The 13,350-nt window shown below is 40.2% G+C and overlaps 1 protein-coding gene across 3 annotated transcripts in view; it reads right to left on the bottom strand.

Annotated features, from left to right (window-relative positions):
• Nucleotides 1–13,350, bottom strand: part of hivep2a (HIVEP zinc finger 2a) — a 123,469-nt gene that overhangs the window by 49,341 nt on the left and 60,778 nt on the right. For all 3 annotated transcript variants that reach the window (XM_085432541.1, XM_085432542.1, XM_085432543.1), the window contains one exon: nucleotides 12,967–13,036. The gene's annotated coding sequence lies outside the window, so the exon portion shown is untranslated. The remainder of the gene's footprint in view (nucleotides 1–12,966; nucleotides 13,037–13,350) is intronic.

Raw genomic sequence — 13,350 nt, 5'->3', positions numbered from 1 at the left:
TAGACCGTTAGCTCGGGGGTCTAACACTCCGACAAGACTATTATCCACTACTACGCCTTAATGGCAGCCGCCGTGAGTGTGTGCGTGAGCGTGTGTGTTAAGATTACCTCACTCTCTAATGGGGCTACTCAAATATTTATAGGGCAGGAAGCTGAATGGGAAGAATGATAGCGCTCAGGGAGACAGCAGACACTGAGGGAGTACATGAGAAGACTGATGCTGCCTTCAAGTGCTCCACGTAAGTTCCAACTTCCGGCCTCGGAAGTTGTAAAGATATGAAAAGCCTGAAGGGTCACAACACACCTCTCCTCCTTCAAATGTAATGTGGACATCAGGTTGGATTGGTGAATGTTTCTAAATTAACGATGGCGGTTATTAGGACCAACATCACCCCACTGTTGGCTCACAGAAATATATTTGCATGGCCGTTATTTGCCCACATATATCAATAAAACATAGCAAACATGCGTGGCACAATTCTGCTACAGCAATAAAAAAAATCAACAAGGGTAATGCTTTACTCTGTTGGACTGATACTCGTGTTTACGAAGTTATCTGCTGACCACAAAGGTGTTAACATAGCTGTGTACTGTGTGAACAGAGTGTCCAGTTAGTTGTCCCATGATGTCTAATAGAAACTTATAAAGGCCTTTTGTATGTTATACCAAAGGGTAATCTGATAAATTAAGGTAGCAGGCAGTACTTACCTGCAAGGGAGATTACAATTAAGGAATTATCTTAATTATCTGAGGTTGCTGGAGCAGTTTATATGAGAAAGTGTATGGAAAAGATGGATAATGCGACACCACTCAGTAGTTTGTGAAGTCCCATCTTGAAGCCTCAAGCACACTCCCTTTAATTTTACACACACAAACTAAAATAAAGTATCAAAAAACATAAAACCCCATTTTGAAACCTCACGCGATGACAGAGCTGGAAGTTACCCCAAAGTCCATGAGAGAGTGGTGCGCTAGGTTAGCAGCTAATGCCAAATGTTAAACGCTGGCCTAGTTAGTAAGCTTCACTGACCAAAACTGGAACGCCGACTTATGCATGCAGCAAGCCATATTATTGGTCAGATAATTGCATTGAAAATGCTCCAAAAGGTAGAAATAACCACAAGCAGTCACACTCCTAATAATACACAACTTTAAGTCTTAGTAATTGAGAACATGGTTTAAACTATAAGCCATAAAAAATACACCCCAGTAAACTCACGAAGAGACTGAAAAACGTTTTTCATGCAAGCCTGTTAACATGTTTATCTCTGCTATAAATTTCAGCACTTTAACATCAGAGTCTGCGAGGGCTGACTCACTTTTGAAGCCAGCATCACATGCAATTAATAAGAACGCCCTAACACCCTCCGTCTATTTTAATAAAACCATTACCTGAAAACGCTTTAAATATAATAGTTTTCACCAGACTAGCATGCTTTAACTAGCAAGCTTGCCAAGGAGAGGATGTCATCCATGAGTTTTCTACTGGCGATGTTTGGATAGCAGATTCAGTCTCAGTCTGAGAACTAGTCTTAATTCTAAAAGTCTTTGTTTCAAGTTTACAATGGGAAAAATTGTTTTCAGGAGTCTGAGTGTAACAGAAGCATTTTGCTAACACACCTATCAGGACATTGTGTGCATGTAGCCTTAAGGTCTGAGCTGCTGAAAGGTCTCACATCCCCTCTGTAATTTTAGACAAACACAGTAATATAAAGTGTCAAAACTTGTAAAAGACAACAGAGTATGCTAAAGTATCACAGCAATAAGCACTGGAACAATCTGCTGAGGACCATTGGATGTTTTTCCGCTTGTTTGGCAGGGGAAAGGTTGGGAAATTTACAAAAACACAAATCTCAGTGATTTAGAGCTGCAATTTAGATCAGATCTGAGTCCTGAATGGTTGCTTCGTCCTTCGGGCGAATCAAAACAGCTCTGCCAAGGGAATGAGGTAATTCCACTTGTTTCCAATTCAGTTCACTTGTTTCAGGAATTTTCTGGCAGCAAGTGTAAGGATCTTAATAGAAGAGGAAAACAAAGGCAGATTGCTACATGTAATTAAAGAGCCGAAATGTGTGTAAACTGGCACGTGATTGAAAGTAGGTCATGACACAAGTGGCACAACATTGGAGTGACCTCACCCTCATTCAGAGATTTCCCCCTTCGTGTAGAACAAATGGGACTTTAAGACCCTTAATTATGTTAAATGACTGGTTGACGGTTATCTTTAGCGACACAGGAGGCAGAATGACAGGCAGCAAATGAGAGAGATGGGAGATGACGGCATCTCTGTGGTATCTGGCTGGGGAAAGTTGGAGCGATGACATCACACTGTCAAACACACACACACACAACACAAATCCACAACGGAGAAAAAGCATGAGGTCAAGGTGTTGTGTTACACTGATGAAGAGCAAGGGAAGACGAGGATAGGAAATGAGAGTTAGGGGAGAGAGAGAAATAACGTGAGGGATAGCCGGCGAGAGAGAGAGAGAGAGGAGGGAGAGAGAGAGAGAGAGAGAGAGAGGAGGGAGAGAGGAGGGAGAGATGTGCTCTGGCTGCTAAAGAAAGAACAAAACAATAAAACATGAGAAAGAAGAAAGATGAGGGAAAATAGGTCAGCATTAAGTCAGTGTTGAGGGACTGGGTGGAACCAGATGGGAAACACATGCTGTGAAGCACACACAGAATGAGTGTGGGTGGAGCCTAATGATGATGACCTATTGACACCAGATACATGAATGACACTCTTCCTCTTTACTTCCTCTCCTCCTGTCATTCGCTCTTGAAAAAATATCTATCTGAACTTTATCACTATCAAGCCTGTGGAATTCTGGGTATCTGAGTCCCTCAAGAATTTTGCAGCAAGCCCCTTTAATCAGTGCTGTAACTTCACAAGAATGCTGCATTCAAGTCACATGGGAGAGGGGGTAAATAAGAGCTACCTGTAAGAAAACAGTGATTGCCTAACTTTCAACCTGAGAATAAGATAAGGAAAGACTTCCCAGCCTATTTTCAAATTCTAAATTGCAATACTATTAAAATAATACCATAAAAACACATATTCCAACCAGAAATACTACTCAAATACATCTATATAACTGCTCTGAACTATAAATTGTAAAGAAAACACATAGTTTTAAGTCACGTGACTGGAGCTGAGGCCTGTCTGGAAGAAGTCACTGTTCAGAGCTGCTGGACACTTGTTACAAAGTGACAGTGTCAAAGTGCTTAGGTATTGAAAACAAAGCACTTGTATGAATGTGTGTGTGACTGAGTTGTAGTGAATAACAGTTACGTTCAATTTTTGTTTTTGTTTCAAGCTACGAATGTTTAAAACATAAACCAAAGGTAAAAATAAAATCAAACTGCACGTTGTGGTCACTGAATGGCACATGCTGCAGCAATTTCAATTACTAACATCAGCAAAATTCCTGCCAAAGCTTAATTTTAGCAATGTTGGAAAACCCTTTCCTTTGTTACTGCTGTCTAGATGATCACATACGAAAATAAAGAGCGTAATATATTTCAATCTGGAGTTGTAGATTGTTTTACTGTTTGGGGTTTGCAGGGTAAAAGGGCCAGGGGCTGCTGTGAAGAAGGACAAATCGGTATGATTTAGTGCTGATGTTTGCACTGCAGGTTAAAAGAAACGTTTTCACGTGCAGGGCTCTCTTTGTAACAGGTGTGAACTAAGTAAATGGCTACTTACTGCACCTGGTTGAAAAATTATTCAGCACTAGAAAAATAAACCCATGAGTAGAGGAAAGCTCATCCTTTCCTGAGCTTTCCTGTAATGATGTGATGTCACCTAAAACTCTACCTATCATGTCATTCCATGTTATGTTACTGGATAACAGAAACATTACATGACTTAGGACTCAGATCTTAATTTATTTCTATTATTAATTTAGACTGTTTATGTCAGTGTTGAATACCCAAAGGTAAAGAGATAACACTTCTATTTCCCCAGTTTATTACCGTCATATCAATAAACTACACAGTTAAAATTTTCAGCCTACTGGCTACAATAACTAGTATTAATTGTCAGTAATAGTTCATATGGCTGAAACCTGCTTATTTTTCAGTTCATTAAACATTGAAATGACACGATTTGGTTTACCATTATTAAAAATGTTTTATGAATTGAAACTTGAGAAACTCGGAGCTGCTGTTCTGGTCTCAGAGGTGAACTAACAAAGAAGAGGCCACAATAATAAACACTCTATTACAGTTAGAGAAATCTAAATGGCTATGTAGGCTGGTGTGGTCTAGCTTAAAGCCACATTAAAAATAAATTAAAATTGTCAGTGCATTTACCAAATATCTGGAAAACTGTTTACATGACCTTAACATATAACCCTATTTCGTAAAGAGGGTACTCTGTGGAGATCGGATCAGGTCATTTCTGGATGTGCCAAAGACAAAACATCTGTAGAAAAGTTTTGCACGTCACAGTCAAAAGAAATTAACTCACACCTGCTATTGAATGAACACCTTGTGGAATTCAGGTGTCCTGTCAGTGTTGTTGCTCACACATGGGAATGTGTGCGTGGTTTGTCTTTGTGGAGCGCTACTGGGCGTATACATCTTTGCATGTTTGTTTTCTGAATCTTTGCATGTTGTTACCAGTGTGTGTAAGTGTTTCTGGGTGAGGATGAAACAGCATGACACCTACGTTTTATTGTCTTTCAGAGCCGCTGAAGCGTGAATACCTGATTGTCTCCATCGTGCAGAGAAGCCAGGCCTCGACAACTGTGGCCGTCACACTGCGGTGACGGTGCCAACGTGTGTGTACGCGCATTAAACAATACACACTCTCACACACCCACATAGGTAGTATGTAAAGATGGGCACACATCGCAATTAAGGTACAGTTCATTCACAGCCTGTGCAGTTAATACTTTTTATAATAATATAATGTATTAGCATAAAATACCCAACCTTTGCAAGGGACTGCTGGGTTTACATGTCAAAGCCCGCAGCTTTTCACATTGATGACATATTGGTGCAAGATCCAAGAAATGAAACATATTACAGTACAAACTCCTGACCAACACTGAAACCAGTCTCACTAACAGTATGCACCAACTGTTCTTCATCCAGGTGGTGTTAACAGTAAAATAGGCAAAGAGTAAATTTATCGCTGCTCCTTGATTATTTTAAACTGCCTGCATCTTTTCTAGCCTAGCTGACCATTCAAAGTATTACCACAAGCAGATTAACAGAAGCATTAGTTTCAGTTAGTTTTCATTTTAGCTTACGTTAAGGTTCACATGGACATTAATTACAACTTAACCTGAAATATACACTTTACCCTGCATGACTTGGCAGGGTGACGTTTTGTCGTAGCTCACATAGCAGTGAAGAAAACAACAATAGCCCTACTGATTTATGCTCACATGGCAATGACAGGGCTGACACTACTAATGTATAAATACATTTACTCCTTTTTAGCAAGAAAGCAAAGTAAATCGATCTTACTGACAGCTCAGTTTGTACAGAGACACCTGATTTCCGTCAAAGACAGAAAGAGCACCGTTCTACTTGAAAAACCCTTCTCCTCACATATAAAGGCTTGAACAACCAGCCTTATCTTAAAGACCTCACAGTGCTGCATCACTCCATTAGAGCTCTTTGCTTTCAGACTGCAGGATTACTTGTGGTTTCTAGAGTATTTGTTGGAGGCAGAGCCTTCAGCTTTCAGGCCCCTCTTCTGTGGAACCAGCTTCCAGTTTGGATTTTCTACTTTTAATTAGGCATAAAACTTTCTTTTTGATGAAGCTTATAGTCAGGGATGGATCCTGAACCGTCTTTTAGTTACACTGTAAAAGACCTAGGTTTTGTTTATACACCACTCTACATTTAATCATTTGTTGTTATTAATCTCTCGCTTGCCTTTTGTCTTGACCTGGTGCTCTGACCTGAGCCTGGATCTCCCGGATGTTTTTTTGTACTTTATATACAAAAAATTGAATTGAAATAGAAGAAAGTACCAAATGAAGCAAAAATTAAAAATTAAACAAGCTTAAGTGTCCTCAGGTGATAGACAGTGATTTTTAAACTGCATTTTGAGCCTGCTCGAATACAAATCATATAAATATCACATCCTAATTTCGTAGTTTATCATATTTTCTTTCATGTGTAATGAAGTAGATTAGGATTCAGAAGTGGAAAACTGTACTTGTGTAAAACTTGAGTAATTGTGATTTTTGTGATGCAAACATCAGATTTCCAACCAGCTTTCCCATTTTTTCCTGTCACCACACATCACAGCGAGCTATCACCTGCTACATCACAAATCTGGATCCTTGTAGACATGTTTCCTACAGCTTAAACGTGTTATCAGGTACCATAAAATAACACATTAATTCAAGTTCCGTCTGATTCTGCCGAATCACAAACTCATTAAAGTGCTTCAAGCACTCTCTGCCACTGCTGTGATCCCTGCATCATCACATGTGAAGCTTTCCGTGTGGTATTTACATGGGAATAATTTGGGATTTTCCACACGTGCCACTGATGTGGTCCCTCTGTAAACACACTGAAAGAACTAAGCAACAACCACTAATCATATCTGGTCGGAGAGACGTTGCCAGCTGCTTCCCTTGTCAGGTGTCGTCAAGGCCATTTGTACGTCATCACATGTATGCTCACCCCAGAGAACCTCTTTTAAATCTTCCACAAACATTTTGCATGTGGCAGGATTTTTTATTAAAGCATGACATTTTTTCCCCTCATTTAAGGAAACCTAAGCTGTTCCTTCATTCAATTTTATTACAAACACATGAACTGCACAAAACAAAAAAAAAACAAAAAAAACCCAGCCGGTCCAGTTCTGCAGGATCCAAATACCTCCACAGGTGTGACCAGTCGTGATCATACCAAACATCATGCACATTTAGACAGAATAACAGACGTCTCCTCTGTAAGCTTTAAGTCAAACAGCTGACTCGAGGTTTACTTCAAATGAGTCAGTGGTGGATTCTGGGAAAGGGTTTGGTAAGGATGACCATGACTGATGGGAAATACATGTACACACACCCAACACACATACACACACACAGTCCCAGATTGTTATGTATTTTATTGCTTTGGCAACATAGTAGTGACAGCCGTGCCAATGATGGATGTTTGAATTTAACTGAACAGAGGGGGAGGAGAGGGGGAGAGACACACACACAGAAAGATTAAACAAAAAGTGAAACACAAACAGAATTATATTCAAAAAAATAACCAAAGGTACTGAATACTCAGAGACCTGTTTTTTTTTTTTTATAGTTTCCCATTTCAAAATACAACCACACGAACTGGGCAACAGTGGAGAAGAGGAAACAGATGCAGCTTTCTTTTCAGACCCTGTCACATGTGTTCTTCTATACCCACGAGGACTCTCAGTGACATGCCCAAGCTTCACCGTCTGACCTCTAACCCTTAAACGTAAAACCAAATCAGGGTTTTAAATGAAGATGAAAGAAGTGCAAGAGCACATGCTCACATTGTTGCATGCAAACGAGAATAAATATCTTCTAGATTTACAAAATTATCCATTACCTCATGGAAAAAATGAAACACTTAAAAACTTAATTTTCTGCTGATGTGCAAACCCAAAGCTTAAGTGATTTTAGTGGCACTAAGCTATTATCATTACACGTTAACACAGAAACCAAACCAGCCTCTAGGCCCGCACCCAGTGCTGTGTTTCTGGGTCAGCTGCAAAATTATCAATTCCCTCTAAACCCTGGACCAGTCCCCAGTTGGTCAAAAGAAAACTCAAAGATGTATTTCTAACACATGTAGTTATTAGCAGCTTTTTCTGATCTTGAAGTTCTGATCGTTTTTAGAAAGTTCTGACCTGCAATGATAATCGCTCCTCGTGGAAACCACTTCAGTGTCGCCAGCATCCAGTTACATATCCAGCAACTTCTTCTTATCACAAATTTCTGGATTTCAGAAAACTCCCTCATCACCGCAGAATAAGGAAGTGGCTCAATGACATCATTTCTGATTGACCAATAACTGAAATGGTGCGATGTCATGTCTACTTTGCTGTAAACCAGCTGATTTTCATGAAATGTGGCTGTGCTGCTTGACTAGTTACACATTTTTATTCACCACATATGTGCCACCACCATTACTGTACCTTTCTGTTGTATGCTGATACAGTTTAATAGCGTACAACAAGGCTGCTGTACAGTACTGACCCTCGCCCATTATTCATCCTGTGCTACTGCGCGCTCAGCAAAATGCTGAAGGTTACAGCTGACTCAAGAAGGTGCTATAGTGGGAAATAGTCAAATTAAAGCATCCCACAGTTGTCTGCAGTGCACTCCGAGACTCAGTCTCTTGAGTCTCACTCAAAAAGGCACAAATATTTTATTTTTATTTTGTGCAATATAACAAATACGTGTGAAACAAAAGATTACCAAGTAATTACCCTGTACTGGTAACTGTAGCAGTGTACAATATTACAAGTACAATATTTTTCTTTGTATTAGAAGATGGTAGATATTAAAGTACATGGATTTTGTAAGCTAGCATGCCTGGAAAGTCTTGCATGGAAACAGAAAAATGGGCTGGAGCTTTAAAAATAATTCTCAGATAAGACTGGACTGTCCTTTAAAGCCCACAACAGGCTAACCAGTCAAATCAAGGAACAACGAGCCATAGTCAGCCGAAAAGGGTGAGAAAGGTGCAGTCTGAAAAGCTTTAAAACAGACAATTAGTGGCATCTTTGAAAGGAAAACGTTCCCTTCTTCCCAGAGACACATATGTAGATGGAAATATAGACACAATGTTATACAACCACAGCCAATCAGAGCAAAGTGAAATAAAACAACGTGTTTAGGACAGATAAAAATTGATTAATCAGATCTCGAGATAATGCAAAACTACTTTTGTAAATTTGTCCAACAATAAAAATATTCATCCCAGGACCACTTTAAATACTTTCCACCGCTGGTATCTGTGATAGGTGTTTGGAGATGTGCCGACAGTGATCATGACAAAGAGGATGACTCAGGTCTCCGAGGCCTAGGTCCTCATCAATAGTAGGAAGTAACTCGAACCCTATGGCCTCAAAAATCTTTCCAAGTAACACATGAGACACTATTTATATTTTTCCAAAGAAGTCGTTTTTATTTTTCTCACAAATATATGGACAGGAGTTTGGTTTAGAATTACTCTTCATGAGACCTCAAAGGAATAATCAGTCAATTAATCATCATTTTAATATACTGCCCTGCACGTTTTTTCCCCCTCGTCATTCTGGCTTGGCCAGAGTACATTTATAACCCTGCAGGGTTCCCAAGCAGGATCTAATTATCTAATTACGTCCGTTTTGACCTCGAGAGTGGCACGCATCTCCTCTGTCCTTGAAGTCATCGTGCCCGGTCTCTCAATTTGGCATTTAACCAGCTGATATTTACATCCCTTAAAAAGGCCTGGACCTTTCAAGGAAACAGGACGCATTGCTTGTTTTCCTTGCTCTCTGTAAACTCCTCTTTAGGGCTACTCAGCATGTTCGGCTGAGTAGCCTTAAACATTGTTGTCATCACTGTCAAGTTTGCTCAGATCTTAATTGACAGCAGATGCTTGCTTGTTCTAAATCTACAACAATCTGCTGCTTTTTACGAGTTAATATTTTCAATACTCACAGCTAGTTTAAAGTCACTATCCCAGATGTCTGCCACCTGTTTGCTTCGCGTGCATTTCCCCTCTCTGTCCGCATGCAAACATGTATTTCCATTTAGGTCGTTGCTGTGCATGGGGGCTGCGAAAACAAACTGGATTTATTCTGAAGTTGATATCAGCGCAGCGGGATGCCTGACTTGCCGTCTCTGGAGGTTGTCGGGGCAACTGCATCCTCACTCCCTGTCAATAAACCGAGCGTGGGTGAATTTACCCCTGAATTATTCTGCTGTTTAGGTCTATCTAAATACTGCGGTGACCCGTAATTTGAGCCAGTTCAAATTGTTTGTCATTGCCGTTTATTTTGCACTCTGGACCTCAAATTTGCAACAAAACTGCACCAAACAAACTCTCGCCTCACATTTTGCTGGTGAATCACTGTCTGTTGCGTCATTTGATCTCTTGTTTCTGTATGTTTGGATTATTGTGAGTGAGTACTGTGTTGATGAAAGCCATATTTCCCACTGGGGAGAGTAAAAAAAAAAATCCTCGAAGCCTCGACCCCGAACACCTCTTTTTGCTTTTGTTACAGTGCAAGCATTACTCAACTGGGGCAAAACAGCTGCAACAATATCAGAGCAGAGACAGAAAAGCGGGGAGGGAGTAAGGAGATAGAGGGACGGAGAGGGAGAGAAAGAGGAGGTCAGCGAGGTTCTATTTTTATCTTTCCAGAGTTGGGTCTCAGCTTGAATGGACGTAAAGAAGAATTGTGTTGAAAGGCGTGTGCATGCAAATTGTTTCATAACCTTGGCACGCAGCAGGCTGCTGAAAGCCTCTGAGTTTGTGTGTGTTTGTGTTTGAATTATCAGAAAACACTTCATCACATCTTCGCTGTGACATAACTATGGCACATCTTCTCATTGCAACATTTTCTGTGGTGCTGATTTGTTTTGTTTTTCATGGTGTCTGTTCATGTCTTGGCTTGTTAATCTTGTGCTGGCAAAGTTTAGAATGCTGTCTGTGTGCATGTGTGTGTGCGTGTGTGTGTGTATGTGTGTGTTAGCATGTTGGGGCAGGTAACGTATTATTTTACACCTTTCTAAAATACTTTCTCTGTCTGCCAACCGCAGTGTCTGTGTCAAACCAAAATCATTTCAGCTACTTCGGGTGATGGTAATTTGGCTCCCTGGAATGTGCGTGTGTGTGTGTGTGTGTGTGTGTGTGTGTGTGTGTGTGTGTGTGTGTTTTATATTTGACTTTTCTGTTTGTGGTCACATTGTAATCCTGCCCTCTCCTGCAGCTCTAATGGTTCACATTAAAAGAATTTTCCTTTTTTCACACGCTCATAAAAACATCAGAAACACTAGAAAACAAGTGCAACCAGGTCAGGAGGGTACAAAACCTGAGAAAGCTAACGCTACATTATGATCCATAAAGACATTCAAAGGTTATCAATAAGATAAGAGAAATAATGTGTAATCAGAAAGAAAATAAAGTGTAACAATCAGAAATAAAGTTTGAAAAGAAGACAAAAAATACTATAAATACCATAGAAACCAGTGTAACCAGGGCAACAAGAGCACAGAAACTCGAATAACTCGTTTTGCAATATTAACTGTAAAAACATGCTAATATTTTCACAGAGATCCATCAACAAGTTCAGCACCACCCTGCATTGCTGTTTAACTGAAGAATCACGGATCCCAAACTAATCGGCGCATTGGCATCGTGTCCACACAAGACGCAGGACGCTGGATCGTGAAGCAGTCAGACAGGATGTAACCACCTCCGCTGCACTCTGAAACACAGTATTTCCAGTGGCGGTGGTAGTCTGCTGCTGCGTCAAACACAGCCTGCAGCTTCAGAGATCTCATGTAAATTCTATTGAAAGTTGAAAGTTGATCGCTCTGTGACGAATGTTCGCTTGGCCAATAGAAACAAGGCAACTAGCCATCAACAGGCAGAGAAGGCAAACAGGAAGCTGATCTGAACTGACTGAATACAATTCTGCATTTTCACTGAGACCACAGGAAAGCAGAACTGTATCTATTAGTGTGTCGCAGCTTGGAAACCCAGGGTTGTAATCACAACATTTTAAGGCTTGCGGTTAGTTCTCACTGGCCAACTTATAGATTTGCATGTACTCCATGCTCAAGCCAGAGATGAGCCAGTCAGTATGAGATTCACAACAGTGTTGAGCTTCTACACTTGTGGTTGGATTTTTCAACACAGCAGTAAAACAATGATCTTAACTCTTCCCCCCCTAAAGATGACATTTAACGACCTCACCAGTACCCTCAGTGACGAGATCTGACACCTCAGCATATATAGGTTGTGCAATTTTCCAAGAGTAGCGTTAGTAAAATGTATAGGCAGAGATCAACCTCTCTAACAATTCTGAAATATGAAAGAAACTGCTGAGTTCAGAAAAGAGAAACAAGGGTTAGCCCTAGTAGGCCTCCAAAGGGAAAGGGTTACATTTACAGATGAGGCATCCAAAGAGGAGGCTGATTGCCCACACAGCTTCTACTTAAGTTAGCTCCACGTGAAGGTCAAACCTCTGCATAAGCTGTAACAACAACTCAAAGCTCCAATATTCAGTCCCTTTCAGTCTTCTGGAGAATGACATGTGATTGGAAATGTTCTCAAAATAAGATCCTAAGTTTGAATTGTATGTATTTCTCTTCTAATTCGGGGAGATTTGAGGCTGAATGCAAACCTGAAAGTTCATCAGTTGTTCAGAAACTATTAATATTTTTTTTTTCCCTGTACAATTCAGTGTCACGTTGCTCCAAAACATATGGTCATGGTTGGGTGAGGAATAGTTATCACCAACAATTACCTAGACCTCAGAGGGTTAAGCAGTCATCGTCACTTCAAATGCCAAAATAACAAAATAATGTTTTACAATGGAAAGTCTTTGCAATGTCCCTCCAGTCTGACTGTATACAGGTGTTAACAGTGAAACTGAAAATTCTTTCCTCAAAGAAATTTCCTTTAAAGCGGATTTATGTTCTTTCTAAATGCAGCATTAAATGTTAAACATGCTGCGTGGAAAATCCAAAGGTTAGAGACACAAACCTGAATTACCCTGACTATTCAAATGTGTTTGCGTACGAACGGTTTGATAAGTGGATGGAAACAAAGCCTTTAAGGAACATTTTTGGCCCAAACACACTGCTCTGATTCACACCGGTGTTTATTAAAGGAAAAACTCATCATCGCATCTACAAAGCCCACATTATGCAACACAAACCGCACAGTCCACTGTCCAGAAAAAAAACCTTGGAACGTCTAAAAGGCCGTCATGAAATCAGGATGAGATGCCGGCACGGCTTACCTTTCGGTCTGCGCTCTGTCAGACTGGTTTCAATGGGAGTCCCGACAGAAAGTGTCCTTATGTGGCCATCCTGTGAGAAAACACACATGACAGCGATCATTAGTGTGAGATCATTCATAAAACAAACAAACAAAAATAGCTGTGACAAGATAACAATATTTTTCCATGATGCATAGAACATGTTAGCCATGAAAATGTGTAATAAGTTTCAGTTATCAAATGCTGTACAAACATCCTGTAGCATCAGCAAAGGGCCCAAAAGGTCTGTCTGCCTTTTTTGCATTTCCAGGTGTGAAATCAAGGCTCTTTATACTGCTCATGCCTGCTGTGCTGTTTTTAAGTTTGTCTTTTTATAGAGTTTATTCTTGTAGATTCAATTAGAGG

Source organism: Copadichromis virginalis, linkage group LG15 (genome assembly GCF_057382275.1).
Source record: "Copadichromis virginalis isolate Kocher_CV1m ecotype Utaka linkage group LG15, C_Virginalis_male_GT1.1, whole genome shotgun sequence".
In the NCBI taxonomy this organism is placed as follows: Eukaryota; Metazoa; Chordata; class Actinopteri; order Cichliformes; family Cichlidae; genus Copadichromis; species Copadichromis virginalis.
The sequence above is the reverse complement of the archived record's forward strand: the minus strand, read 5'-3'. Positions and strand labels throughout refer to the sequence as shown.